General features: G+C 44.4%; 1 pseudogene; it reads left to right on the top strand.

Moving 5' to 3' along the window:
• Nucleotides 1-7611: 7611 nt before the first annotated feature.
• On the top strand, nucleotides 7612-14930 carry LOC127757128 (suppressor of mec-8 and unc-52 protein homolog 2-like; annotated as a pseudogene).
• Nucleotides 14931-15337: the final 407 nt, after the last annotated feature.

Raw genomic sequence — 15337 nt, 5'->3', positions numbered from 1 at the left:
GCGGCCTTGCCGCCAACCGCGCAAGCCGTGGGCAATGCACGTCTCCGCGCAAGCCGTCCATGCAGCCACGCCGGATCGTGTCTGATATATGGGAAGCCAATCGCAGGCGGCCTGGAAACACAAGCAAGACGTGTTGATCCAGTCACATGCATGCGTGGCTTAATCAACAATCACACATGCATCTATACAGCAAGCATATAGATGCATCTGTTTGTTCCATTTAGACTAATCTTGCCGGTTGCTAATCCCGGATTAATCTGTGATTTTTTGCATGCATGTCGCCGACGGCTTCTACGATCGGAGTATGTACCGGCTTAAGCTGTCCACACCGAGGGCACGCACGGCCGCACGCGGGAGTGCGAGACCACCGGCCGCCAGCCGCCAGCTGCCAGCGCACGACATCGCGTGACGTCGCTTGGTTAAGCATGATCAGGCCGTCCGTCTCGATTGTGTGCAGCTGTGCAGTACATGCATGCGATGGGCCACATGCATGTGACCGATGATTATCTGGGAGCAAGCAAATACTCCATGCTTTTCTTTGACTTTGCATCTACGTAGATACATATGTATTTAATTCATTGATGCTGCTGCAGTTGTTTCCCCTTTTTGTTTGCACGCACGCTCGGGGCACTACGCCGCACATTGGGAACTTCATCCATTACCCGGCTGGCGCGGCTCGACTGTGCCCGGGGCACACCTGCGGGTCTGGGCGCTCTACACCGACCCGCCACAGACTCGGGGGCTTTGCATCCCCCGTTGTCTGGGCACTCCACGTCGACTCACCACAGATCCGGGGGCTTCGCATCCCCCATCGACCGTGCACTCCACGCCGACTCACCACGGACCCGGGGGGCTTCGCATCCCCTATCGTCCGTGCACTCCTCGCCAACTCACCACGGATCCAGGGGCTTCGCCTCCGTCGTCCAGGTGCCCTTCGCCGACCTCGCCACGGACTCGGGGGGCTTAACCTCCCTCGTTGTCTGGGCGCTCTACACCGACTTCGCCATGGACTCGGGGGCTTCGCATGCTCCGTCGTCCTGGCACTCCACGCCGACCCACCATGGACTCGAGGGCTTCGCCTCTCCCGTCGTCCGGGTGCCCTATGCCGACTTCATCACGGACTCGGGGGCTTCGCCTCTCTCGTCATCCGGGTGCCCTTCGCCGACCTCGCTACGGACTCAGGGGCTTCGTCTCCCCCGTTGTCTAAGCTCTTTACGCCGACCCGCCACGGACTTGGGGGCTCCGCCTTCCTTTCTGCCCGGGCGTTCTACGCCGACCTTACCACGGACTCAGGGACTTCGCCTCCCTCGTCGTCCGGGTGCTCTTCGCTGACCCGCCACGGGCTAGGGGGCTTCGCCTCCCTCGTTGTCCAGGCGCTCTGCACCGACTCTGCCACGGGTTCGGGGGCTTCGCCTCCTTCGTTGTCCGGGCGCTCTACACCGACCCGCCACAGACTCAGGGGCTTCGCCCCCTCGTTGTCCGGGCGCTCTGCACCGACTCCGCCACGAGCTCGGGGGCTTCGCCTCCCTCGTTGTCTGGGCACTCTACGCGGACTTTGCCACGTACTCGGGGGCTTCGCCTACCTCGTCGTTCAGGTGCCCTTCGCCGACCTTGCCACGAACTTGGGGGCTTCGCCTCACTCATCGTCCGGGTGCTCTTTGCCGACTTCACCACAGACTCAGGGGCTTGACACCCCTCATTGCCTGGGTACTACTCGCGGACACCGGGTGACAAGCTCCTCGCGCAGGACGGCTACTTCGTCGCCGACTGAAGGCTTGCACCGAGCCGACCGCATACACCGCCATCGGGTGACCCGCTCCGCGCGCAGGACGGCTACTGCGTTTTCGACCGAAGGCTTGCACCTCCAAGCCGACCGCATACGCCGCCGCCGGGTGATCCGCTCCCCGCGCAGGACGACTACTGTGTTACCGACTGGAGGCTTGCACCTTCGGGCCGACCGCATACACCGCCTCAGGGTGATCCGCTCCCCGCGCAGGACGGCTACTGCATTGCCGATCGGAAGCTTGCACCTTCGAGCCAACCGCCTACGCCGCCGCCAAGTGATCCGCTCCTTGCGGAGGATAGCCGGACGTCTGCGTCGATGCCTGGCGACTTCCTCCCCATGCACCATGGCTGCTTCACCGCCACTGACTGAGGGTTGTGCTCCCTTAGCGGATGCAACCCTTACTTGATGAGATAACCACTCGGCTGCAACAATTTTCACTCAGCAATATTGAGATGAGTACTCAGCCAGTCTTGTCTCCACCAGATGGCTTCACCAACCTCTGAGTCTTCGTCAAGCTAAGTACTCGGGGGCTACTGTGGGATACACGGTACCCGGGTACCCAAGGAGAGGCCTTTGGGCCGTACGACATAGGGTGGGCCAAGATCCCTAGGCCCATGCGGCGTACTTGTAAATAAAGAAAGAGAGATTTCCGGGATAAGATATAATTCTCGGGGATCATGCATATCTTTATAGATAGAATACGGAGATCTAGTTGCAATCAACTGTATACTTTCCTTGTAACCCTCCCCTCTCATCCTATATAAGAGGGGGCAGGGGTCTCGAGAGGAGAGGGAGGTTGGATCATCTCCAAGATTTCTTCTGGGACCATTTTTCCACCGATACAGAGAATCAACCACACTGGACGTAGGGTATTACCTCACCTTGAGGGCATGAACCAGGATAATTATTTGTATCACTATCTCTCCTTGATCTAGCGCACCCCATAAAATATATTGCCGATCATAGAAATCGGCAATATGCTTGTGCGGATGCCGGATGAGCTAAGGAGCTCAAAACTGTCCAATGTCCGCCCTTCCCCTTGCTCGAGGTCCATCAGCCCATGCATGTTCATCACTAGCACCTCTGGTGTGCGAGCTGTGCACTCGACCCCACGCTCCGCTAGCTCCTCCCTCTAGAATAGGCAACAAGAGTTGGGCACTGCTGCACTACTCCTTCTCCCTACAGATCAAGCCACCAGAGTTGGGCACGATGCAGCAGATAGCAGAGAGAGAAAGAGGGGGAAGCAATGGTGTTGCCGCATCTCTGATGGCCCATTGGACGTGGAGAAGACGAGAGGTGGACTAGAGTGAAACAAATGGTAAGTTTAAGTGGTTCAAAGTGAAAACCTTGGCTAAGAAATGATCCAAGCTGCAAGATGGGTAAAAAATACATGGACCACACTGAAATTTACTCAAGTTTGTATCATCTATAGTGGTCTAAAAGAGTGCAATGAAAACACAATGCGTAGATTTTTCAATGGGCTCAATTTTGAAGTTCAGGTTATGCTTGCTAATGTGGCATATAATCATAGACACTTATTCATGCTTGCTCGTAGCGTTAAGAGTAAAATTTTACAAGATTTCATATCAAATACGAGAAAGCATGAACAATGTGATTTATCTGTTGTTTCTGAATCTCCTATTTCCTTGTGCAATGATGATGTGCAAACATTGGAGGAACAATCTTTTGTGTCTCCTGTTACTAACGTTTTGCAGGGAGTTCAAAACAATCAACAAAAGGAGGAGACTAATGTTCTTGATAAGAAAGCGGAGAAGTATGAAGCACCTACAATGTTTGAAAAAAGTTTGCAAGGTAAATTAAATGGTGCTGAGATAAATGAAGGTGGATATTCTCAAGATGAGCTGCACATGTCCACTCTTCATGCTATGGTAGAGCAACTATTAGTGGAACCAATTGTTGACATTCTTTTGTCACAAGTTGATTTGTTTGATGTTCCTTGTGATAAAAAAGAATTGTGTGATAATGCTTCACTTATATCAGTGCCACAACTAGTGAATAACCGTGCTATTTCTAGTGTGAGTTCTTTCTGTGCTGATTTTAAGCATGTTGTTCACATTTCTCATGAAGTAGAGGAACGTGAATTGCTTTCTTCTTTAAATACTTAGGGCTATGTTCGGTTTGATGACTTTTGTGAGCTCGATAATTTTAAGGAGAAATTATTTGCTAAGTCTAATTTGCCATGTCCGACTAATGCTATTTTTCATATCTTTGGTGAATATAATGGTAAAGGAATATATTTGGTGCATAGAGTTTACATCTGTTCGGATTTAGAACCTCATGTAGATGTGGATAAAACATGCACGCTAGGGAGATGTTATTGCTAATCATATTATCTCGAGTTTGTCTTGTTTTGATTTAAAGAAATAGGTTGGTTTTGAAGAAGGGGAGCGACAAGATCGCTCAATGTTGCTACTTTGTGCCACTGAAAAAGTATCATGTCAATGCTTTGTTTATGAAGAAGGGGAGCGAGATGAGCTGCAAGAGAATTATATCGATGTAGTTCCTACATACTTTGCAGTACATCCCAATTATTAGGTACATTTGTTTCATAGGAGATTAATACAATTTGCTAAAGAACTAATGATATTACATGATAAAATTTTGTTGCGTTTGTTTTCTTGTAGACACTTCTACGGGCAAGATCATGCACTACGCGATGAACACCATATGGAAAAACCGATGACATTTTTCCATGAAGAAGGGGAGGATGATGTGACTATGACTACTATAGATACAATCATTGCTCACATTGTGAATCAACAAGAAGACATCACGATAAAATCCACCAAGTGCTGGAATCCGATTCGGCCACCTGCTAGAGTGCTGATTTCAAACAGCCGCCAGGTGTGCATATGTGCTCCGTTTTGGGCCCGTGAGTACTTAATGGAAAGCTATCGGAGTCCTCTTTCAAATTGATCCAACCTCATCTCCAAATTCCATCTCAGTCGGCCGCAATCATATGAACAAAGTGTTACGTCACTCATAATGGGTCTATAAGCATGTAACTTCATTTGGCCGCAATCATATGAACAAAGTGTTACGTCACTCATAATGGGTCTATAAGCATGTAACTTCATTTGGGACCCCAGCCTAAGTGGAGCCCATGTGGGGTGCACCCCATCCAGGTGGAGCACGACCATAGGGACCCCTTGGTCATCCTCCCACCCCCTTAAATAGCTAGGTATCTCTTCAGGGTTTTTTGGTTTTTGTTTAGATTAAAGTTTAGCTTCACTACTTTGCCGTGTAATCCTGTGGTCGATTAGATCGCTGATTTGCTCGTTACAGAACCCCAATTTATCATTTGTATTTAATTCCTATTTTGCAATTCAGATTGTTTTTATCTAGTTCTTACTTGTTTCCTCGATTTGCTTGCAGGAATAAGGTTGATCTACACTGGCTAGATCAACAACCCACGGAAAGGTGTATCGATCGCTAAGGCGCAACACAACAACATCTCGTATGGTTGTAGTTGGGTCGTCAACGTTTCTCTCAAATCGTAGTTATCTTCAACTCATCGAAAAATCGGATCAATCATAGTCGTGAGTGTCTCGAGTGGAACTCAAGATTTATCATGGTGATAATAACGTAAAGTATTTCCATGCTAAGGCTAATGGTAGAAGAAGAAAGGATAGGATTTACACTCCAGAACAGGAAGGAGGGGTTATTGAGAGTCAGGAGGAGTTGTTAACATGTCGGTTTCCCCATAAGCTAAATTCTTTATACCTTCTTGTGCACATTTTATACAATCTGTCTTAAAACTGTTGTGTCAGTTAAAAAGGTCCCTAATTATTTTCATCAAACCTCAAACATTTCTTCTTTTGTTGCTTATCCTGGGATATTTCCTTCAAGTATTTGGCCTAATTTCTCTATACTCCAGTTATTCAGTCCCCCAGTCTGCAATATTTAGTTAAACCACAAAAGAAACCCAACATCTGCTACACGCATTTCTTGTTAAATTAGACTTCAGTTATCTTTTAGCATAAACTTATTCAATTCAACAGAACAAGGATTGTTAGCATAATTGGCATGGCTACAGCTAACAACAATGAGAGCTGAAATTCTGGCAAGGTTTGATCAGAGTCAAGAGATGGGTTCTACTTGGATTGCAGGGAGGGGGGATCACAACTATTTCTGGAGAGATACCTGGGTTGGAAACTATCCATCGAAAACTACCTTTCCTAAGTTATAATTTGGCACCAACAAAACATTGCTGCTAAGAGAGGTGATTACCCAGGGGATGGGTGTGCTGTCTCTCAGAAGGTCTTTCAACTCTGGGGATCTAGAAAAATGGCTGGAGTTATCTTCCCTAGTTGAGAGAACAGTCCTGTAGTGTCCGATGAACCTGATATACTGATCCGGCAGTAGACAAAAAAAGGGGCCTATTCGCCTAAATCAATGTATAATATGATCACTTTGCCCTGTGGAGTTCCCCCACTCCCTCAAAACAAAAGCACTTCATTTGGCTGGCTATTAGAGATAGGATTCAATCAGCTGCTCAACTGAAGAAGAGAGGGTGGGCAGGTTCAGAGTTTTGTCAACTGTGTGGTGAAATTGAAAATGCTGTGCATATTTGCTTTAGCTGCCCTATTGCTGTCTTGTATTTGTAGAGATGCTTGTGGTTGGGCTAGATTACCTCAAAGTTTTGAGGATTTCTTCGCCACAGTCATTGGGAATGATAGCTCCAAAAAAACTAGAATCAGATGCATGTTACTTGCGGTTGCAGCTGTGTGTTGGTTGCTTTGGTCTTTCAGAAATGATATGATTTTTAGATGCAAACTTGTCTCATCTCCATTAGCAATTCCCCTGCGCGTGATTTGTCTGTTGTTGCAGTGGAAGCCACTTCTGAAGGCTGAAGAAATTCCGACCCTGGAGTTCGTGAAGCGATCAACGACCTTCGTCTAGCAAGAGTAGGGATTGGTCTCTGTTTTGGGTGCTAGCTGCGAGTGTCCTTGGGTTGGTAAACTGTGGCAGGGAGTTTTGTTCAGGTTTTGTTATTTGCCTTGTTAGCTGGAGCCCCGGGGGATCCTCAGCCGGTTCATCAGCAGGGTCGCTCCTAGCTCCGGGCAGGGGCGGAGCCAGGATTATATCAAGAGTAGGGCTTAATCACTAGAGTATAAACTTCTTGAACGAATTTTAATAGAAAAATTAGTAAATTCCTTGATATTTTTTCTGCCAGGTGTGGGGCCCGGGCCCAAGCTGCCCCACACCTGGCTCCCCCCCTGGCTCCGGGCACCCAATCTTGTCATCCTCCTGTTGTGCTGTGTGGGCAGAGGGGGCGGCGGCAGAGAGAGCAGATGCATCGCAGCCGCCAGACGGAGCCAGTCGAAGATGCAGCGCTGGTGGAAGGTGTGGCAGCAGGGCATCATCCTGAGCTTGTCCACCGCCACGAAATCCTGCAGACACACGGCACACTCGACTTCTCTCGCGCCGGCCACCGTCACCTCACACAGGCCCTGGATGGCTCGAGGAGTCGAGGCGGGGAATATTGTCCAATCCAGCGCGCCTGTAGGCGGAGGAGGAGGCAGCCGCGTTGGTGGGTGGAGATGTGGCGTGCGTGGGGTGGTGGTTGATCTCCTCCTCGTCGTCGGATGACAGCTGATTTCGTGGGGGTGATGTGCGATCGACAAGGGAAGGCAGATGGGAGGAGGAGGAGGCAATTTTCCAAACAAACGCGCGAACGAATCCTCCGTTCGTTCGGATAGCGGGCCGATTTCTTTGGAGCTGAAAGGGCCCAATAGCCCATTTCATCCACAGGCTCGCGGCCGGCCCAAGCGCAAATCAGACGGACTTCCTTCCCCACCTCCCTCCGACCCGCCTCGGCTCCCATCCACTACCGTTTGCTACTCCGGCGCCGGCGCCGGCGCCGCCGCGGCCAACCTCGCGCGTTTCCCTCTCCCTCCTCCACGCACTCGCCTTCCAAGCCGCCGCGGCGCTGCGCTCCCCCACCTCTCTTCTCTGCCGCCGCACCGCTTTCCCCCGTCGTCGTCGTCGTCTCGTCTACTTCAGCGCCAGCGAGAAGCCCCCTTGCCCATGAGCTTGCCTCGTCTCCGGCGGCTACGCGCTGCCGCCTCCTAACCACGTCGGTTTCATTGCCCTGTCGCTGACCCTGCGCACCGCCGGCTTCCTAGGGCTTATTGGACAAGATGTCGTCCAAGAAGAACTACTACAAGGAGAAGCTGATGCGGCGGAAGTAAGTATCATTTCACTTAGAAAGATGTAACTGATTCGAGGTAGAAACAAAATCTGTATGTTTTGGGACTGTAGGAGAAATTTATTAAAAGTAGATTGTCAAAAAAATAAAAAGAAGAAGTTGCAACATTTGATGGTATAGTTACTGTTTGCTTGTAAAATAGTTTTTGAGATCCAGATTCTATGTAGTAGTATGGTGTCATGAATTTTTGTAATCAAAACAAACGACTGAAGTCGTTGTTCTTGCAGTTAATCTTATAGCCACCTTGTTAGACAGTGATTAGGGTCTAAAGAATCATGCAAGTGACCTGACTCACTGAACCATCCCACTTAACTAGATCTTTCGTTCACTTTCAATACACTGCCTTGCATTACTATAAAAAGAAAATAATTAGGTGCAGTGGTGATTCCTTTACCAATCTGAAAAAAATTACCCGACTGCCCTTATGTAATGTCTGTATTGTAGACTTGTAGTAGTACTAGTCTTCTATATCATATTTTGTTGTAGGAGTATATACATATCACAAGCTGTTGATCCAGAAGAACAGCGTTTAAATGGTAAACACTAAAGTGCTAAACCAAGGAAGTTTTGGAAATCTAGGATTCATGCTCTCCTTACACTTAGGGGAAGTGGCTATTGGTACTCAGATCCATTGTAGTCATAGGAGGATAATCCATGCCCTTTTGGCTGCATTTCAAGTCAAGTTTGCAGAATCTGTAATCATGTCAAAGCAGGAAGTGATAAACTGATTGATTAATAGAAATCTTCTTCTTCGACCAAGAATGATTTTTTTCACACCCGTGGGTCTGGCTAAACCAGAGACTAAACCTGGCCACCTAAGTACCAGTTTTTTGTGCACTTGATAAAAATCCCCATTTTTTTTACTGGTGTGGCCCTGACACCCTGTCATCTCTTGCACTGCTCCACTAGGATGGGAACCCCCCACTGATAAATCAGATGCAACTAAAACTACTTCCGGCATTTTAGGGTTTTAGGGAGCAAGTCAATTTGGCTAACCTAATTCTCCCTTATTTTCCCATGCAGAGAGGAGAAAAAGGAAGAACCAGAGACACCTAGGTATCGAGATCGTGCTAAGGAGCGCCGTGAAGATCAAAACCCTGACTATGAACCTACAGAGCTTGGTTCATTTCATGCTGTGGCACCTCCCGGAGCAGATTTAAGGTAACAGACCACAGGTCTCATTTGGCTGACATTTTCTTTGCTTGGTTTATTGTCTGCTCTTCTGGAACTCAACGTCTGCAATTTTTCGTATTACAGGCTAGCAGATGTACACAAGATATCTATTGAGAAAAGCAAATATCTTGGAGGTTGGTAGTGCAACAGTGTTATACTCTTTCCTTGTAAGAAAATGCTTTTCATCCTTTTGGGAACAATTTATGTTGTGACTTGTTTTTTTAAACACTTCATTTATGTATAGACAAATGCTCATAGATCTGCACAAACGGTTAAAATTCTAACATAGTTTGGTTATGACATCTGTGGAAATGAGAATTTGAATCTTTCTTTGGAACTGTTTTATGTCCACAAACTTGTCGCGGTTTCAAATAGCTGCTTGATTTTTAGGTTCCTTTTTAATTTGAAATATATAGAGCTATCATATACTTGGTATTTTGACCTAGTCAGTCAGTAGTATGCAGTCAAGGAATGAGGTTCGATAGCTCAAAACTAAAGGTGGATAGTTCAGTTGGACATATTTTTTAAGACTATGATATATTGTTGTAGATTTGGAGACTTAGATGGCTGGCACTTTTTCTTTAATTTTTTTTGTCTTTCTTCTGAACTATCATGTTGATTGATATTTAATTTCACTTTGTGTCTTAAAGGTGATTTGGAACATACACATTTGGTCAAAGGTTTGGACTATGCTCTACTTCACAAAGTACGAAGTGAAATAGAAAAGAAGCCTGATGCAGAGGATGGGAAGGATACACAGACAAGGTATTTCCCACAATACTGCAGTTTTAGTTTCATACCATTTGATCATACCTTTTTCCTGGTAGTTTTGTACTCCCTCCATCCCAGGTAAAACTGAATCCTAGAAGCCCAATGCAGTTTTAGTCCAAGCAACAAAAGACCAAAACACCCTCATCAAGTACAACCATGATTAGCACTTTTCATAAAAAAAGTTCCTGCGAAATTCGTGCCCAACTACTTCCTCAGCCTCCCTTCACTGGAGATGATGCGTTGATTTCATTTTTTTAATTCACCCGGTGGGTGTTGGACAACACAACACAGGGAAAATGATAAAGATGCAATTAGTGTTTCTCGATCTCTGGCATAGGAATCGATTTATTGTGGGACAAATGATCGACCCTAGGAATCAAATTTTTGTGGGACGGAGGGAGTAGTCATATGGATTAAGGACAAGCTGTCAGATCCATGCTTCATTTCAAATGCTGTAATATATTACAGTGATTATCACTTGCATAATTTTTAAGAAAGTGGGGAGTTGATTCCAATAATTATTATATGACACAACAAATTGTCAAGCTTTTTTAGGCCTAGTCCTCCTTGTAACTGTGAGGTGAAGTTAAGAGATATCCATTTTTCTTTTGTTAGAATTTTAGTAGGTGTTTTTATGGTGGATGGTTTCCTATTTTCTTTATGAATACTGTCGGGCAGAATTATTCTGTGCATTGGAATTATTTATAATTTTGCTATGCTTTATAGTGGCCGCTGGATCATTCTCAGTTAAACATGATTTCCTGTACAGTATTAAATCTGGATTTGTATTATCTTAAAAAATCAGGACTGTCATTGGAATAATACAATAATTGTTTATAAGCATTTCATGATTTGGGATGTAGCACTATGAAGTTTGGCCTCATGTCCTTCATCCTTGTCTGGATGCACATCGTAAGTTAGTATTTAACTAGGATACACATATTTGATATTTAACCTGTGAACTTGTGTTGTACAGGTCAACAAAAGAAGATCAGGCAGTCTCATTCCGCACTGCAACTGCAAAGGTGGATTTCCTTTTAATTTATAAAAGAATTGGTGTTTGCTTCTTCTATTATCAACCATGTAATGGACACTAAAAGCAATTATTGGTTCATTGCAGTCTGTCTATAAATGGATCATAAAGCCACAAAGCATCATAAAGTCGAATGAAATGTTTCTTCCTGGTCGGATGGCATTTATTTACAACATGGTACCTCCTTCAAAGTTCCCCATTTTAGTGCTTTCTGTATGTTAATTACTTTTATTTTTGTGGTGGTGGTGACCATTTTCCTTAATAAAATGATATGTATATTATTTTATTTTCATCACTCATCAGAATTCATCCGTACTAAACATGATGCTACTATTTTGTAAAAAAACGTTATTGCTATTTCAATTTCTAATTTGTCAACTCTATGCTAGCATGTAGTAAATGATAACATGCTTATGTTTTATCAGCTTTTATAATATGCGTGATGCATGCCTATGTTTCATGATATATTATTGTCTGTTTCTCTGCTCATCATCTGGAGTACAGTAATCAACATGCTCAAGCTCTCAATTAACTTCGCAATATGCAAACAAGAGAAGAAAGAGAGGAAGGATGAAAAAAACTCTTCCAATATTATATTAATAGACTATATAGTATTGCTGTTACATGCTTACATATCTGCAATGATTTTTATGTTGTGCACATTTAAATTGTGATTGTGATGCATCACAGCTTCAATGATTACTATATGCAGAACCTTCATTATGACCACAATCCAACTTACATGTCTGAATTCATCACTAGATCATATTTTTGATGCTAATGGTTTCATTTGCTGGATTCACCCTTCCAAATGATTTTCTGAGAGTAAGAGTAATGGTGTTTCATCACCTATTCTCATCATCTCGTAGCATGTCCAGTACTATTGATTGATGCTATTTGCAAATAATTTTTTCCATCATTCCTGCTTTGATTTGAACTATGGGTTTTAGCGGAAGAGTAATTAATTTCATTAATGAAACCAGGAGGATGGACTTACCAATGATATCCCAACAACTCTTCACAGGAGCAAAGCTGATTGCGCTGTTCCAGAGGTATTATGGCAATACATCATATACCACATTGAAGTTTCCCGAAACTTATCATTTTCCTCAGTATTCTTCTTGCTTCTGCAGGAGATGGTAACTGTCAGTGTGGATGGTTCTGTACTTGATAGGATTGCTAAAATCATGTCATACCTTCGACTTGGATCATCTGGGAAAGTCTTGAAGAAAAAGAAAAAGGAGAGGGACACAAAAGGTATGTTACTTGAAAATTGAAATGGATTTTGTGCAGTGGAAGTTGACTGAAAAACTAAGTGACATCAGGAAAATATAAAATGATTTGTTTGGAAGCTGAGCACTTACATTGTGAAAAAATAGAAAAGTATTATTTGGTACTTTTTGCCACAATGGTTGAGTCTTGTTACAATTGATTTATAGTCTTCTGTCAATAATTTAAGTTTGGGTATTTAAGTTATGACCATATGTTACACGTTTACTTTAGATTCTGAACGGATTAATTAGTTCACTTAATGTATTTGCATGTATGTACTCTCTCATCCATATCTGCACTTGCTTTGCTCGATGAAATTAGATTATCCTGATTCTTGTTATGCTTGTTATATTGCAGGGAATAACAGTTTAGCAAGTGGTGACTATGATGAGGTAGCCAGACCTGGCCAAACAGGTTCTTCTCTGAAACATCAATTTCAAAAGGACATGCCGCCGCCGCCACCCCCTCGAAATAATAACTTAAGCAAGAATGAGGAACAGTCTATTCCTGTTGCTAGAGCAGATGAAGATTTCATTTTTGTTGGAGATGGAGTTGACTATTCTGTTCCTAACAAGGAAATGAGCCATAGCCCTGTCTCTGAAGATATGGATGAGTCCCCACATAACCATCAAAAGCAGTCCTATTTCACTGAAGAGAAACCTGTCTATGGGCCCATCCCACCATCGGACCCTGCTCAAGCTTGGCCACAAACGGTAATCCAGCTAGTGTTTAGTAACTCCGGTTCCATTGTGCTTAAAGTAAAATTTGAGCTATGCATGTCCAATGTTCAAGACAAACTAAATTTTTTTTTTTGCCCATAGTTGTACCTTCTACTGAAATAGCCATTAATTATTAGTATGTTCTATTCTTGACCTGTATTTCCTAAAAGTTAATGCCTCTTATGATTTCAGAATGGATACGATGCTATTCAAGCTCAAATGGTAGCTGCTGGATATCAAGGGGAGTGGTCAGGCTATCAGTATGGTGAACAACAGATGCCTTATCCAGAACAGTACATGCAACAAAGCACTCAGGACTATGATGTATTAGCTGATCCAAATATAGCCCAGGATCCAAGGTTGATGACTCAAGCAGATAAAGATAGAGGTCTTGGTTCTGTTTTCAAACGTGATGATGAAAGGCTTAAGCAGCTGAGGGAAAAAGATTCACGGGAGAAAGATCCTAATTTTATCTCAGATAGTTGCTCTGAGTGTTATCCTGGTTATCAGTAGTATAATCATGAGATTGCAGGCAGCGATGAAGAAGATGATTTGTCGAAGATGGACATGGGTGGCCGGGTAAGTGAGAGTACTGTATTCTGAATGCTTTTTTTTTTTCCTGTTTCCCTTCACAATAGCAGACATAACTTGCTTTTGCGGAATTCTTGAGCTCATGTTTACTGTACTTTTTAAAAAATATTTTACCATCTATTTCCAAATTCGTTCTAATATATTTTTCTTTTATGTAAGAAGGTAGAGCCAGCTCTACCTCATAGCCATTTCATTGATAGAAATGAACGGTTACAGAGTTGCCTGAAGAGGTGAAGCAGGAAAAAAAGAAAAAAAAGGGAAAGGAGATAGAAGGAGGAAAATATACAAAAAATTACAAGAAGCTAAAATTACATTAACCTCATCTGATTGTCTCAGACCAGAGATTGATTTTTGCTCTGGTGTTGGGATTGGCCCGGTTACTCCATAGTTCTAGAGCATCGATGATTTGTTGAATTATGTCTGAAATACCAGTTTGCCATCTTTAAAAAATCCTGCTGTTTCTTGATTTCCAAAGTGTGTGCATAGGCTGCAAACCAAGTGGGTTCTATGCCCTGATTGTTATGATAGCTGACAGTAACTTTCTCCAAGAAATTTGGGGCTGACTGCCAAATTACATAGATGTAAAAGTCCAAATTTCTCCTATAAGCTTGTAGCTGCCTTGCATCTCTTAGGATGATATGGTCCTTGATTGACTCTGCCAAATTCATTCTAATGTATGATACTATGATTCCTTTGCAGGCTAAGGGGCGTCTTCATAGGTGGGACTTTGAGACGGAAGAGGAGTGGGCCAAATACAACGACCAGAAGGAAGCGATGCCGAAAGCTGCATTCCAGTTTGGAGTGAAGATGCAGGATGGCAGGAAGACGAGGAAGCAGAACATGGACCAGAAGCTCACGAATGACCTACACAAGATTAACAAGATACTTGCGAGGAAGAAAGGTGACAAAGATGGAGGGGATGATGGTGGGCATTATGATGATGATCTACCTAGTGGCAAGAAGCAGCGCGCCTGATGCAAGCCACTAATAGTTTATCCTGCGAGAGGTGTAAAAATGTATTTGTACTAGGAATTACAGCGCCATGAACAAACGACAGTTGTAATGTTCAGCGTTTTGGCCGGTGCAGAAGGGAATAAGAATGGGGAGCTGGAACGGTGAAAATATGTAGTTTGTCCATTTTTATAACAGAACAATCGGTAATTTGCTTTGTTCTACTATGAAAAGAGAAAACATCAACGAATGCCCAATTTTCTGACAATGTACGCGTTAAGTCATATCCTTTAAAATGGAAAAGTGATTTCATCCCTCGAGGGGATATCCTCTCATTTCGTGCATGCCACCTAAGGGTGTGTTTAGTTCGCGAAAAAAAAAAATTTTGGGTGTCACATCGGACATTTAGCCAGATGTCGGAAGGGGTTTTCGGACACGAATGAAAAAACTGGTTCTAGGACTGGTAGCCATCCTGCAGGGCCTGCTTACCTGAGCATCTCCGCGCTGGCTTCGACTCCCTGGTGCTCCTAGTCTCTTGGCAACTGTGGAAGGAACATAACCGTAGGTGGCTTGGTCATATGTGGCTTTAGCTGGTATTGCTGCTTTTGGGAACTTGTCGGGAGTGTAGCGTGGCTCGGCCCATTCTCGTTGTTTGGAGTTTGTGTTTAGCCGCCGTAGTTTTCTAAGCTTCAGCCTTTTATTTTGCCTTTTCTCCCTTCCTCTGACATAAGCCGGTCTAGCTGATTGTGTTGTGTAACTATAATTGTTTTCTTCTAATATATTGACGTGCAATCCTTCTGCACGTTCGT

This window comes from Oryza glaberrima, chromosome 12 (genome assembly GCF_000147395.1).
Source record: "Oryza glaberrima chromosome 12, OglaRS2, whole genome shotgun sequence".
Classification (NCBI taxonomy): Eukaryota; Viridiplantae; Streptophyta; class Magnoliopsida; order Poales; family Poaceae; genus Oryza; species Oryza glaberrima.
The sequence above is the reverse complement of the archived record's forward strand: the minus strand, read 5'-3'. Positions and strand labels throughout refer to the sequence as shown.